This window comes from Balaenoptera physalus (genome assembly GCF_965194825.1).
Source record: "Balaenoptera physalus genome assembly, chromosome: 15".
In the NCBI taxonomy this organism is placed as follows: domain Eukaryota; kingdom Metazoa; phylum Chordata; class Mammalia; order Artiodactyla; family Balaenopteridae; genus Balaenoptera; species Balaenoptera physalus.
Window position 1 is genome coordinate 85,277,936 of NC_138894.1, and position 15,326 is coordinate 85,293,261.

The 15,326-nt window shown below is 39.2% G+C and overlaps 1 protein-coding gene across 1 annotated transcript in view; it reads left to right on the top strand.

Moving 5' to 3' along the window:
* The window catches only part of RAD51AP2 (RAD51 associated protein 2), a 66,645-nt gene extending 59,347 nt beyond the window's left edge, over positions 1-7,298 (top strand). Inside the window, exon 4 of the mRNA XM_082426457.1 lies at positions 414-7,298. The gene's annotated coding sequence lies outside the window, so the exon portion shown is untranslated. The remainder of the gene's footprint in view (positions 1-413) is intronic.
* The last annotated feature ends 8,028 nt before the right edge of the window (positions 7,299-15,326 follow it).

Here is a 15,326-nt window from a genome sequence, read left to right on the forward strand (position 1 = left end):
TGAGGAGATACGGATCCCTTAGGATCTTAGCAACATAATATCGACTTCTCTTTCCTTGCCTAGGAAGGAGAAAGGAGATATTAATACCACTTACTTACTTTAGTAATAACTCATTTTGTACATATGTGCATATATAAAGACTAATAAAGGTTCTGATATCAGATTCTTTTTTTTTTATTACCAAGGTGATAAGAACCAATTACTATGGGTTCCTAGGAAGTAATTCTGATCTAGTCTGAACACCCCACTCATTGCCTGTATTGTCAGGAGTGTGCTGGGATGTCTGTGTCTGACATCAGTATTCTTACTACTAACTCTGTGTCCCTACCTTTGCATTTACTCAAATATAATCTTAAGAACAGATTTGTTTTTAACCATCTGATTTCTATAATGCTTTGATTCCCTTAAAACAGATGGCTGGGGCTTCCCTGGTGGCGCAGTGGTTGAGAGTCCGCCTGTCGATTCAGGGGACACGGGTTCGTGCCCCGGTCCGGGAGGATCCCACATGCCGAGGAGCGGCTGGGCCCGTGAGCCACAATTACTGAGCCTGCGCGTCTGGAGCCTGTGCTCCGCAACGGGAGAGGCCGCGATAGTGAGAGGCCCGCGCACCGCGATGAAGAGTGGCCCCCGCTCGACGCAACTGGAGAAAGCCCTCGCACAGAAACGAAGACCCAACACAGCCATAAATAAATAAATAAATAAATAAATAAATTTATTTAAAAAACAAACAGATGGCTGGGTTAATCTGTGACAGTTAAAGGGACACTTCTGTGCTTCAAATGAAGTGTGGAGTCAGTCCTTTCTGCATTCAAATTGCAATTATGTTGCTTATTGCAATTATGTTGCTTATTGCAATTTTGACTTTCTGCTAGTGGTTCTTAAATGGGGGTGATTTTTGCCTGTCAGGGGACATCCAGCAGAGCGTTTGATTCTCATGACCCTAGGGGTGCTACTGGCATCTAGTGGGTAAAGACCGAAGATGCTGTGAAACATCCTACGGTGCTCAGGACAGCCTCCCCGCATTCCCATTAAAAAAAATCTGACCCAGTAGGTCTGTGTCTTTATTCCCGTCTTGCCCCTAGGTTCTTCATGACCATTTTTTAATTTTATTTTTTTATTATTTTTTAGATTCCATATATATGTGTTAGCATACAGTATTTGTTTTTCTCTTTCTGACTTACTTCACTCTGTATGACGGGAATAAAGACACAGACCTACTAGAGCATGGACTTGAGGATACGGGGAGGGGGAAGGGTAAGCTGGGACGAAGTGAGAGAGTGGCATGGACATATATACACTACCAAATGTAAAACTGATAGCTAGTGGGAAGCAGCCGCACAGTGCAAGGAGATCAGCTCGGTGGTTTGTGACCACCTATAGGGGTGGGATAGGGAGGGTGGGAGGGAGGGAGATGCAAGAGGAAAGAGATATGGGGACATATGTATATGTATAACTGATTCGCTTTGTTATGAAGCAGAAACTAACACACCATTGTAAAGCAATTATACTCCAATAAAGATGTTTACAAAAAAAAAAAAAATCTGACCCAGAGTGTCAGAAGTATTGAATGCTGAGGAAACTTGTCTTATGAAAATTACTTAACCTTTCTAGAGACTTAGTTTCCTCATCTATGAAACAGAGATAACAATATCTACTTACAGGTCTGTTGTGCAGCAAAAATTAGATAATACTGTAAACAGTGAAACTAAATAGATGGTAGTTATAAATATTAATGTTAAATAATATAAGAGCTGAAGGTTTCTGAGAGCACGTTGACCACTGTTTCAAATGCACCTGGCTTTCCTTACGCTGGTTATTCCTCAGGTGACCACTTCTGTGCAGGATTTGAGCTGCTTCCCTTCAGTGTAACCTGAGAGCACTTTGTTTCAGGCTTCTCTTCACCCCTCTCACATCCTGAGCAGGGCTTCTCTGACAGCTCTGAGTGGACAGGTGGGGCCCTGTTCTACACTCATGCAAGTGCAAACCTGAAACGTGGGGCCTTTAGCACCCTTAGGGCCACCCTTGATTGCTGAGGTACTGAGTTGGTGAATAAATGCTTCCTTCCCCTTTTCGTCCCCTTGGTGGACCGCTCTGAGGCTGCTCATTTCATGAAGCTCCCAGATGGTTCTGAGCACCAGTCACCCAAAACAGTGGCCAACTTGACACCATACAGATCCTTCTATTGGCTTCTCCTCCTCCTCTGTTTCCCTCCTCTTGCTCTCTGAGATCATTTCCCAAATAAACGGCTTGCATGTAGGCTTTTTTTCTAGACTCTGTTTTCAGGAAGCCCTATTGGTGACACTGCTCATCCAAGAGATAGGGAAATGGAGACCCAGAAGGGTGAGGTAACTTGTCAAAGGTCGTACAGTTAGTGCTAAAGTCAACATTAGAAACAATACACCCTTATACTTTTATAGCGTTCTTGCCACCGTACCATAATTTCTCTCCACATAATAGTTTGGCTCAGCTTATCAATGCTATTTATGTGCTAACTGTTTTGGTTATTATTAGGGATCGTTAAAATATGACAGGGAGGCATATGCTAATAAAATGCGTGGGTTTCTAGAATGCCAGCAAACACTGTTTGTGCCATGGTTTAAAAATTATTTAAAGATTTTTAGGTGTTCAACCATCTGGAATGTCTATAAAAATATAAAAATATATCACAAGTTTACATGATACTTAAATATACATATAATTGTACTTCTATAAGGTTTGAATAACAAGAGGTATTGTTAAAAACATTCACCAAATATCTATGTTATTTGATATTTCACAAAAGCTGTGGGTCATTTTAAGACATGAAGAAGGCATTGACTCTGGCAAAAATGAAATCACACTGAAGAGTGCTCAAAATTGCTGATCAAATGTGTTGTAAAAAAAGGATTTAGAGGTAGTTCTTAAAGCATCTATAACAAATCTGACAAGTTAAGAGAAGGCAAAAATATATTGTTACTTTATGTGGTATTTACCTTGGCCTGTCTGCAGCATTACATTTTCCAGGAGTTGGAAAGAGCATGGTGTTCTTCTGCATAGACGGATCTTCTGTCGCAATCTAATTCACAGTTGCTCTTCACGAACTGTAAACTCATGCCAAGTGAGAGTTGATGCATTAATCCATGTTAATATTTGTGAAAATGCATGTGAACACATTGAGTGAGTCATCCTAGAGTCTGGATTACTGTGCTGAAGAACAAAAATATCAGCAGAGTTTCTCCATTTGTGAGCTCAGAAAAGCATTAAGCCTCAGCTTAACTACCTCAGGAAGCACTGGATTTATACCAGTCATGCTGGATCAGGGCTTATTTTCTGTCAAAGTGGTGGTTCTGTTCTAAAGGGAGAAGAGAAATAGAGATGGTTTTGGAGACAGACAACAGGATAACCAGTTCTGAGGCATAGGTACTGGACTGCCATATGTTAGAAAACATTCATGTTTTCCACCCAAATAGCCCAAGCAGGAGCAATTAATTGTATGTTCTTGTTGGTTTTGTTTTGTTTTTCACAGACTTGGAAAGTTAAGAGATGCTAGTTTGAAAACTTGCCTCAGAATGGAGATTTTCTTGCTGGTGCTGGCCCACCCATGATCTCCAGGCTATTTACCTTGTCCTGAAGGCCCACTTAATGTGTGACAAGAGCTTGTGTGTCATCCTAAGTAACCTGGACTCTGTCTTAAGAAAACTGGCTAGACAATGGCAGTTTTTAAGCAGCGGAATGACTTCAGATATTTATATTACCAGTGATCAAGGGTTGGGGGAAACTGGTGCTGGAAAGACAATTTTGATGCTATTGTTGTAATATAACTAAGAGATGATGAAAGATTCCACTTAGAAAGTGTAGGTGGGGCAGTGAGCACTCATTCAATTTGGGAGTAAGAAGAAATTACTTATTTCACTTGTTGATTGTATACTTTTACAATACATATTTTGTGCATTCTTTCCATCACTGTTGGCTTTTTCTCAGATAGCTTTTGTGCTTTTAACATTTATTGGCATTCATTCATTCATTCACTTAGCTATTTATGGACATCAAACGTAGGCTAGATTCTATACACAGCAAGAGGAAAGAAAAAATAAAGGTTACATGAAAACTGACCTGAGTATAGTGACAGATCCAGAACTTCATTCCCGCTTAAAGGCAGTTGTAATCTACTGGAGGGGGGCCTAAACTTTCTTTTAAAAATGGTTATATTTATTGCTTCATAGAGAAAAATGAGCACTAAAGAGCCAAGAGACGTGAATTCTATTTTTGCCACTAAATTTCTGAATCACCTTAGATAAATCACTTCTCTAGTTGTCAGTCTACTAATTTGTAAAATAAAGAGCTTGCAACTTTAAAATGCTAGGAGCTGCTCAACATCATTAATTATTAGAGAAATAAATGTAAATCCAAACCACAAAGATATCACTTCACACCCAGCAGAATGGCTATAATAAATAAGATAAGCAATAACAAATGTTAGTGAAGATGTGGAAAAGGTGAATCCTCATACATTGCTGATGCAGTCACTTGGAAAATAGTTTGGCAGCTTTTAGAAAAGTTAAACATAAAACTACCATGTGATCCAGCAATCCTACTCTAGGTTTTACCTGAGAGAAACTAAAACATATGTCCATACAAAGACTTGTGAGTGAACGTTTACAGCAGCATTATTCTTATAGCCCAAAACTGGAAACAGTCTTCATGTCCATCAAGTGAGTGGGTAGACAAAATGTGGTAGATCCATATGATGGAATACTACTCAGCGATAAAAAGGAATGAACTACTGACATATGCTACTTCATGAATGAACCTCAAAAACATTATTCAAAGTATCCATACAATATCCAGACATACTGTATGATTCCATTTATATAACATGTCCAGAAAAGGCAAATTTACAGAGACAGAAGGTAGATTGGCGGTTACTTGGGCCTGTGGTTAGGATGTGTTTAAATGGGCATGAGGGATCTTATTGGGGAATGAAATGTTCCAAAACTGACTTATGATCATGGTTGCACCATTCAGCAAAGTTATTAAGAATCATTGAATTGTAAACTCAGAATGGATGAATTCTATAATTTGTGAAATATATCTCAATAAAGCTGTGTGAAATATGCTAAAAAGCATGGAAATGGCCTCTGATTCCAGTATCCTTTGAGAGACATGCAGACAAGAGACATACTATGGTCAGAGTCAGCACATTTTCTGAATGTGATTTCTATATTCTTGCATAGAACCATTACTGGAATTTTTACAATACTCTTCCTTCAGTGCTTCTCATAATGTGATTTGATTTGTTTTGTCTCAGACTTTAATATTTCACATCCATCAAGCATTTGCCTGGGGGGAACCATATCTTCTTTTGTTTTCTCAGAAGGATAAAGGTGGTCTGGGGTATAAGAGTTGGCCTAGAGTACATTATGGGGATGACTCTACCTTGAGCAAGAGCTTCACACTATTTAACAAAAGCTGACTGATTAATAGCTAAGGAAATGCAAACATAAAGAGCTAGCACCTTCAGAGACACCCAGGAATTTGTGCAAATTGTCTTTAGATGTTATTCTCTATAAACTGATTAATAAGTTTCATAGATATGTTTTCATTTTTGTTCTGCTTCACAGCCACTTTTTCTTTTAAAATTTAAAAAAAAAATTAATTTCTCTTCATTCACTAACTGAATTACATGTTAACCCTTCTTTTTAAGTATTCTTATTCTTTTCCATTTTATCTGTTCTCTTTTTTTTTTTAACATCTTTATTGGAGTACAATTGTATTACAATGGTGTGTTAGTTTCTGCTTTATAGCAAAGTGAATCAGTTATACATATACATATGTTCCCATATCTCTTCCCTCTTGTGTCTCCCTCCTTCCCACCCTCCCTATCCCACCCCTCTATGTGGTCACAAACCACCGAGCTGATCTCCCTGCGCTGTGCGGCTGCATCCCGCTAGCTATCTCTCTTACATTTGGTAGTGTATATATGTCCATGCCACTCTCTCACTTTGTTCCAGCTTACCCTTCCCCCTCCCCATATCCTCAAGTCCATGCTCTAGTAGGTCTGTGTCTTTATTCCCGTCTTACCCCTAGGTTCTTCATGACCTTTTTTTTTTTTTTTTTTTAGTTCCATATATATGTGTTAGCATACTGTATTTGTTTTTCTCTTCCTGACTTACTTCACTCTGTATGACAGACTCTAACTCCATCCACCTCACTACAAATAACTCCATTTCGTTTCTTTTTATGGCTGAGTAATATTCCATTGTATATATGTGCCACATCTTCTTTATCCATTCATCTGTCAATGGACACTTAGGTTGCTTCCATGTCCTGGCTATTGTAAAAAGACCTGCAATGAACATCTTGGTACATGTCTGTTTTTGAATTATGGTTTTCTCAGGGTATATGCCCAGTAGTGGGATTGCTGGGTCATATGGTAGTTCTATTTTTAGTTTTTTAAGGAACCTCCATACTGTTCTCCATAGTGGCTGTATCAATTTACATTCCCACCAACAGTGCAAGAGTGTTCCCTTTTCTCCACACCTTCTCCAGCATTTATTGTTTCTAGATTTTTTGATGATGGCCATTCTGACTGGTGTGAGATGATACCTCATTGTAGTTTTGATTTGCGTTTCTCTAATGATTAATGATGTTGGGCTTCTTTCATGTGTTTGTTGGCAATCTGTATATCTTCTTTGGAGAAATGTCTATTTAGGTCTTCTGCCCATTTTTGGATTGGGTTGTTTTTTTTTTGATATTGAGCTGCATAAGTTGCTTGTAAATTTTGGAGATTAATCCTTTGTCAGTTGCTTCATTTGAAAATATTTTCTCCCATTCTGAGGGCTATCTTTTCGTCTTGTTTATGGTTTCCTTTGCTGTGCAAAAGCTTTTAAGTTTCATTAGGTCCCATTTGTTTATTTTTGTTTTTATTTCCATTTCTCTAGGAGGTGGGTCAAAAAGGATCTTGCTGTGATTTATGTCATAGAGTGTTCTGCCTATGTTTTCCTCTAAGAGTTTGATAGTGTTTGGCCTTACATTTAGGTCTTTAAGCCATTTTGAGTTTATTTTTGTGTATGGTGTTAGGGAGTGTTCTAATTTCATACTTTTACATGTAGCTGTCCAGTTTTCCCAGCACCGCTTATTGAAGAGGCTGTCTTTTCTCCACTGTATATTCTTGCCTCCTTTATCAAAGATAAGGTGACCATATGTGCATGGGTTTATCTCTGGGCTTTCTATCCTGTTCTATTGCTCTATATTTCTGTTTTTGTGCCAGTACCATACTGTCTTGTTTACTGTAGCTTTGTAGTATAGTCTGAAGTCAGGGAGCCTGATTCCTCCAGCTCTATTTTTCGTCCTCAAGATTGCTTTGGCTATTCGGGGTCTTTTGTGTTTCCATACAAATTGTGAAATTTTTTGTTTTAGTTCTGTGAAAAATGCCAGTGATGGTTTGATAGGGATTGCATTAAATCTGTAGATTGCTTTGGGTAGTAGAGTCATTTTCACAATGTTGATTCTTCCAATCCAAGAACATGGTATATCTCTCCATCTATTTGTATCATCTTTAATTTCTTTCATCAGTGTCTTATAATTTTCTGCATACAGATCTTTTGTCTCCTTAGGTAGGTTTATTCCTAGATATTTTATTCCTTTTGTTGCAATGGTAAATGGGAGTGTTTCCTTAATTTCACTTTCAGATTTTTCATCATTAGTATATAGGAATGCCAGAGATTTCTGTGCATTAATTTTGTATCCTGCTACTTTACCAAATTCATTGATTAGCTCTAGTAGTTTTCTGGTAGCATCTTTAGGATTCTCTATGTATAGTATCATGTCATCTGCAAACAGTGACAGCTTTACTTCTTCTTTTCCAATTTGGATTCCTTTTATTTCTTTTTCTTCTATGATTGCTGTGGCTAAAACTTCCCAAACTATGTTGAATAATAGTGGTGAGAGTGATGTTGAATTATAGTGGTGAGAGTGATGTTGAATAATAGTGGTGAGAGTGGGCAACCTTGTCTTCTTCCTGATCTTTGTGGAAATGGTTTTCGTTTTTCATCATTGAGGATGATGTTGTCTGTGGGTTTGTCATATATGGCCTTTATTATGTTGAGGAAAGTTCCCTCTATGCCTACTTTCTGCAGGGTTTTTATCATAAATGGGTGTTGAATTTTGTCAAAAGCTTTCTCTGCATCTATTGAGATGATCATATGGTTTTTCTCCTTCAGTTTGTTAATATGGTGTATCACATTGATTGATTTGCATATATTGAAGAATCCTTGCATTCCTAGAATAAACCCCACTTGATCAAGGTGTATGATCCTTTTAATGTGCTGTTGGATTCTGTTTGCTAGTATTTTGCTGAGGATTTTTGCATCTATGTTCATCAGTGATATTGGCCTGTAGTTTTCTTTCTTTGTGACATCTTTGTCTGGTTTTGGTATCAGGGTGATGGTGGCTTCGTAGAATGAGTTTGGGAGTATTCCTCCCTCTGCTATATTTTGGAAGAGTTTGAGAAGGATAGGTGTTAGCTCTTCTCTAAATGTTTGATAGAATTCGCCTGTGAAGCCATCTGGTCCTGGGCTTTTGTTTGTTGGAAGATTTTTAATCACAGTTTCAATTTCAGTGCTTGTGATTGGTCTGTTCATATTTTCTATTTCCTCCTGGTTCAATCTCGGCAGGTTGTGCATTTCTAAGAATTTGTCCATTTCTTCCAGGTTGTCCATTTTATTGGCATAGAGTTGCTTGTAGTAATCTCTCATGATCATTTGTATTTCTGCAGTGTCAGTTACTTCTCCTTTTTCATTTCTAATTCTATTGATTTGAGTCTTCTCCCTTTTTTTCTTGATGAGTCTGGCTAATGGTTTATCAATTTTGTTTATCTTCTCAAAGAACCAGCTTTTAGTGTTATTGATCTTTGCTATCGTTTCCTTCATTTCTTTTTCATTTATTTCTGATCTGATCTTTATGATTTCTTTCCTTTTGCTAACTTTGGGGTTTTTTTGTTCTTCTTTCTCTAATTGCTTTAGGTGCAAGGTTAGGTTATTTGAGATGTTTCCTCTTTCTTAAGGTAGGATTGTATTGCTATAAACTTCCCTCTTAGAACTGCTTTTGCTGCATCCCATAGGTTTTGGGTTATCGTGTCTCCATTGTCATTTGTTTCTAGGTATTTTTTGACTTCCTCCTTGATTTCTTCAGTGATCACTTGGTTATTAAGTAGTGTATTGTTTAGCCTCCATGTGTTTGTATTTTTTACAGATCTTTTCCTGTAATTGTTATCTAGTCTCATAGCGTTCTGGACGGAAAAGATACTTGATACAATTTCAATTTTCTTAAATTTGCCAAGGATTGATTTGTGACCCAAGATATGATCTATCCTGGAAAATGGTCCATGAGCACTTGAGAAGAATGTGTATTCTGTTGTTTTTGGATGGAATGTCCTATAAATATCAATTGAGTCCATCTTGTTTAATGTATCATTTAAAGCTTGTGTTTCCTTATTTATTTTCATTTTGGATGATCTGTCCATTGGTGAAAGTGGGGTGTCAAAGTCCCCTACTATGATTGTGTTACTGTCGATTTCCCTTTTTATGGCTGTTAGTATTTGCCTTATGTATTGAGGTGGTCTTATGTTGGGTGCATAAATATTTACAATTGTTATATCTTCTTCTTAGATTGATCCCTTGATCATTATGTAGTGTCCTTCTTTGTCTCTTGTAATAGTCTTTATTTTAAAGTCTATTTTGTCTGATATGAGAATTGCTACTCCAGCTTTCCTTTGATTTCCATTTGCATGGAATATCTTTTTCCATACCCTCACTTTCAGTCTGTATGTGTCCCTAGGTCTGAATTGGGTCTCTTGTAGAGAGCATATATACAGGTCTTGTTTTTGTATCCGTTCAGCGAGTCTGTGTCTTTTGGTGGGAGCATTTAATCCATTTACATTTAAGGTAATTATCAATATGTATGTTTCTATTCCCATTTTCTTAATTGTTTTGGGTTTGTTATTGTAGGTCTTTTCCTTCTCTTGTGTTTCCTGCCTAGAGAAGTTCCTTTAGCATTTGTTGTAAAGCTGGTTTGGTGGTGCTGAATTCTCTCAGCTTTTGCTTGTCTGTGAAGGTTTTAATTTCGCCATCAAATCTGAATGAGAACCTTGCTGGGTAGAGTAATCTTGGTTGTAGGTTTTTCTCCTTCATCACTTTAAATATGTCCTGCCACTCCCTTCTGGCTTGCAGAGTTTCTGCTGAAAGATCAGCTGTTAACCTTATGGGGATTCCCTTGTGTGTTATTTGTTGTTTTTCTCTTGCTGCTTTTAATATGTTTTCTTTGTATTTAATTTTTGATAGTTTGATTAATATGTGTCCTGGCATGTTTCTACTTGGATTTATCCTGTATGGGACTCTCTGTGCTTCCTGGACTTGATTAACTATTTCCTTTTCCATATTAGGGAAGTTTTCAACTATAATCTCTTCAAATATTTTCTCAGTCCCTTTCTTTTTCTCTTCTTCTTCTGGGACCCCTATAATTCGAATGTTGGTGCATTTAATGTTGTCCCAGAGGTCTCTGAGACTGTCCTCAGTTCTTTTCATTCTGTTTTCTTTATTCTGCTCTGCAGTAGTTATTTCCACTATTTTATCTTCCAGGTCACTTATCCGTTCTTTTGTCTCAGTTATTCTGCTATTGATCCCTTCTAGAGAATTTTAAATTTCATTTATTGTGTTGTTCATCATTGTTTGTTTGCTCTTTAGTTCTTCTAGGTCCTTGTTAAATGTTTCTTGTATTTCGTCTATTCTATTTCCAACATTTTGGATCATCTTTACTATCATTATTCTGAATTGTTTTTCAGGTAGACTGCCTATTTCCTCTTCATTTATTAGGTCTGGTGGGTTTTTACCTTGGTCCTTCATCTGCTATGTGTTTTTCTGTCTTCTCATTTTGCTTAACTTACTGTGTTTGGGGTCTCCTTTTCGCAGGCTGCAGGTTCGCAGTTCCCGTTGTTTTTGGTGTCTGTCCCCAGTGGCTAAGGTTGGTTCAGTGGGTTGTGTAGGCTTCCTGGTGGAGGGGACTAGTGCCTGTGTTCTGGTGGATGAGGCTGGATCTTGTCTTTCTGGTGGTCACGTCCATGTCTGGTGGTGTGTTTTGGTGTGTCTGTGGCCTTATTATGATTTTAGGCAGCCTCTCTGCTAATGGATGGGGCTGTGTTCCTGTCTTGCTAGTTGTTTGGCATAGGGTGTCCAGCACTGTAGCTTGCTGGTTGTTGAGTGAAGCTGGGTCTTGGCGTTGAGATGGAGATCTCTGGGAGATTTTTGCCGTTTGATATTACATGGAGCTGGGAGGTCTCTTGTGGACCAGTGTCCTGAAGTTGGCTCTCCCACCTCAGAGGCACAGCCCTGATGCCTGGCTGGAGCACCAAGAGCCTTTCATCCACACGGCTCAGAATAAAAGGGAGAAAAAATAGAAAGAAAGAAAGAAAGAAAGAAAGGAAAGAAAGAAAAAAGAAAGAAAGAGGATAAAATAAAATAAAATAAAGTTATTAAAATAAAAATAATTATTAAGAAAAAAATTTTAAAAAGTAAAAAAAAAAAAACAAAAAACGGACAGACAGACCCCTAGGACAAATGGTGAAAGCAAACCTATACAGACAAAATCACACACAGAAGCATATACATATGCAGTCACAAAAAGAGAAAAAGGGGAAAAAGTAATATATCTTTGCTCCCAAAGTCCACCTCCTCAATTCGGTATGATTTGTTGTCTATTCAGGTACTCCACAGGTGCAGGGTACATCAAGTTGATTGTGGAGATTTAATCCGCTGCTCCAGAGGCTGCTGGGAGAGATTTTTCTTTCTCTTCTTTGTTCGCACAGCTCCCAGGGTTCAGCTTTGGATTTGGTCCTGCCTCGTCCTGTAGGTCGCCTGAGGGCGTCTGTTCCCGCTCAGACAGGATGGGGTTAAAGGAGCAGCTGCTTCGGGGGCTCTGGCTCACTCAGGCCGGGGGGAGGGAGGGGTACGGAGGAGGCGGGGCGAGCCTGCGGCGGCAGAGGCCGGCGTGACGTTGCACCAGCCTGAGGCGCGCCGTGTGTTCTCCCGGGGAAGTTCTCCCGGATCACGGGAGCCTGGCAGTGGCGGGGCTGCACTGGCTCCCGGGAGGGGCGGTGTGGAGAGTGACCTGTGCTCGCACACAGGCTTTTCGGTGGCGGCAGCAGCAGCCTTAGCGTCTCCTGCCCGTCTCTGGGGTCGGCGTTGATAGCCGCGGCTCGCGCCTGTCTGTGGGGCTCCTTTAAGAGGCGGTCTTAATCCCCTCTCCTCGCAGCACCAGGAAACAAAGAGGCAAGAAAAAGTCTCTTGCCTCTTCGGCAGCTGCAGATCTTTTCTCGGACTCCCTCCCGGCTAGCTGTGGCACACTAGCCCCTTCAGGCTGTGTTCACGCCGCCAGCCCGAGTCCTCTCCCTGCGATCCGACCGAAGCCCGAGCCTCAGCTCCCAGCCCCGCCCGCCCCGGCGGCTGAGCAGACAAGCCTCTCGGGCTGGTGAGTGCTGCTCGGCGCCGAGCCTCCGTGCGGGAATCTCTCCGCTTTGCCCTCCGCACCCCTGTGGCTGCGCTCTCCTCCGTGGCTCCGAAGCTCCCCCCTCCGCCACCCGCAGTCTCCGCCCGCGAAGGGGCTCCTAGTGTGTGGAAACCTTTCCTCCTTCACAGCTCCCTCCCAGAGGTGTAAGTACTGTCCCTATTCTTTTGTCTCTGTTATTTCTTTTTTCTTTTGCCCTACCCAGGTAAGTGGGGAGTTTCTTGCCTTTTGGGAGGTCTGAGGTCTTCTGCCAGCGTTCAGTAGGTGTTCTACAGGAGCAGTTCCACCTGTAGATGTATTTCTGATGTATCTGTGGGGAGGAAGGTAATCTCTGCATCTTACTCTTCCGCCATCTTGAAGCTGCCTATCTCTATTCTCTTTTGATTTTTTTTCCTTTTTGGAACTTTCGATTCCTTATTTTTGAGAGTAGTATTTGACTGTGAAAATCCTTGCAAAATGTAAACTCTACTAGGGAAAAATATTATGAAGGGAAATAGAATCTCAGGAAATCAATTTGCTTTTTTTTCTCAAGAGTTTATTGATGTAAGACTCAAGTAAAATCAAAACACTGCAAAGATTTTAGCAAATCACTTCTTGAATGCATTTCCTATGAAGGTATTTGCTCACTTAGGTGAAACAATTAAATCTTTTTACAGTGTGAAATCCCATTTAGCAATTCCTCATATCCTAGAACTCTAGGACTGTTAAAGAGGTAATTATCTTGGACTCACCAAAAACATTTTGCATTAGTTTGTCTAGGCAAGTCTAGTGTCATAATTAAAAGAATAACAAACTGGACTTTAAGGGAAACAAACCTACCCTACAAACAGCAGAGGCTTATTAAGGCATACCTGAGCAAAGTCTGAATTTTACTTAACAGCACAAGAAAAGTAGAGCCTTGATGATAATAGCAAACACTTATTAAGTGTGTACTATGTGCCAGAACATCAGGGAATAACTCATTTAATTTTCTGAATATTATAGATGAGGAAACTGAAACAAAGATATGTAAAGCAATTTGCCCAAGCTCACAGGCTAGAAAGGGGCAAAGCTGGGTTTTGAACCCAGGTAGGCTGGCTCCAGTCTATCTGCTTAACTGTAACACTATACTGCCTTGCTAAGTAGATGAGATTCTGCACATGGTGCACAACAAGTGTTCAGTAGATACTTAAAGAATAAAAAAACACCATACCAAATAATATGGAAGTATACTAGTGCTACTGGAGGTATACTACTGGAAGTATACTATTACAAACCGGGGATAGAAAGACAGAGAACAATGCCTTCAAGAATCTGATGGAAAATAATTTATTACTTAGAATACTATAACAAGCCAAACTTTTAATCAAATAAAAATAATTTTGATAAGAAATACTCAGAAAATTTACCTTCCATGCATTTTTATTAGAAAGCTACTGGAGTGTAGATGCTAAATTTTAAAAAGCAGTATTATGGGATAGAGGAAATCATGGATCTATCATGGAATTTTCCAGAAGTGATCAGGATGAAGGGAAAAGGAAGACCCAAGAGAACAGCTCTGTCACAGGCCTGGAGAGCAGCCAGTCCAGAGCAGAGTAGGAGTGCTCTGGAGAGAGTTTATCAGGAAAAAAGGACTTGATATGTTTTGAAATCCTTGAACATTTGAAAATTATACAGTAAGTATATGGCATATCTAATGGGACATTTGGGTATAATAAAGGAAAATAATCAGAAAATTAAGCAAGAGAATAACTGGCAGTTATTATAATAAATCCATGTGGAAATGGAGCCATGTACAAATGGCTTATATGATTTTTTGTATCTGTGCAAATCATTATACCATAAAAAGATAAATAAAAGTGATTGGAAAAAACAAATACAATGCTCTAGCAGTTGCAAGGAAGAAGAGAGCACTTCCAGCTATGGTGGTTGAAAAGGTCTCCTGAAGGGGTGGCCTTTGAGCTGTGATGAGCTTTGTAAAATGAATAGGATTCCTATAAAGTGAGATGTGAGACAGGCTTTTGGGTAGGGAGAAAGGAGTAAATAAAACCTCAGATTGGGAAAACCTGTAGTGTGTTTAGAAAATGGTAGTAGTCCAAATATGGTTACTTCCAATTGCCTTTGATGGAGTGGTGGAGGCAAAAGCTGGAAAGATAGATTAGGAGCGTGAGGAACATAAGTGACAACTTGTGATAAGTACTATATGTTCCTGACTCACAACAGCCATCTTGTAAATACTTTTTGAATAAATACATTCCCTATTAGGTGGTATACAATTGACTTAGTACCTAGATTGATCTGAATTTTCCCCTTGAGCAAGGAACGTTGTCATATATTTCAGCCCACCACTGATGCATAAGCAAGCACCTGCAGAAAAGAGAAAGGACGAAATTTAAAATCCATCAGCAGCTTTTTATGCAAAGGACAATTAAAACTGGGAAGCCTTCAAAATGGTACATGTTAACTCCTTTCGTAAATTTTTTCATAAAATTTGAAATGTTTATATGTTACATCACAAGTCAGGAAGTGAGATAACCTGCACATAGAGAAGAAAATCAGTGAATATTGAAATTAGAAACATCTGCTTAAATAGGAGAGAGAAAGGTTTTGGTTAAAAGTTGGATGGAATAAATTGGAAGTGAAGAATTAAGAGTGAAATGGGAATTAGTGAGTGACTCGTTGGACAAGAAAGTGCATATCAACTGTTTGGAAAAAGAAAATAGTTTTGAGTTGGATTTTGGATTTTGGATCTTGGTCATCAGGATTTGGGCAAGACACTTAACCTTACTGAACTTCAGTTACACTCAGGT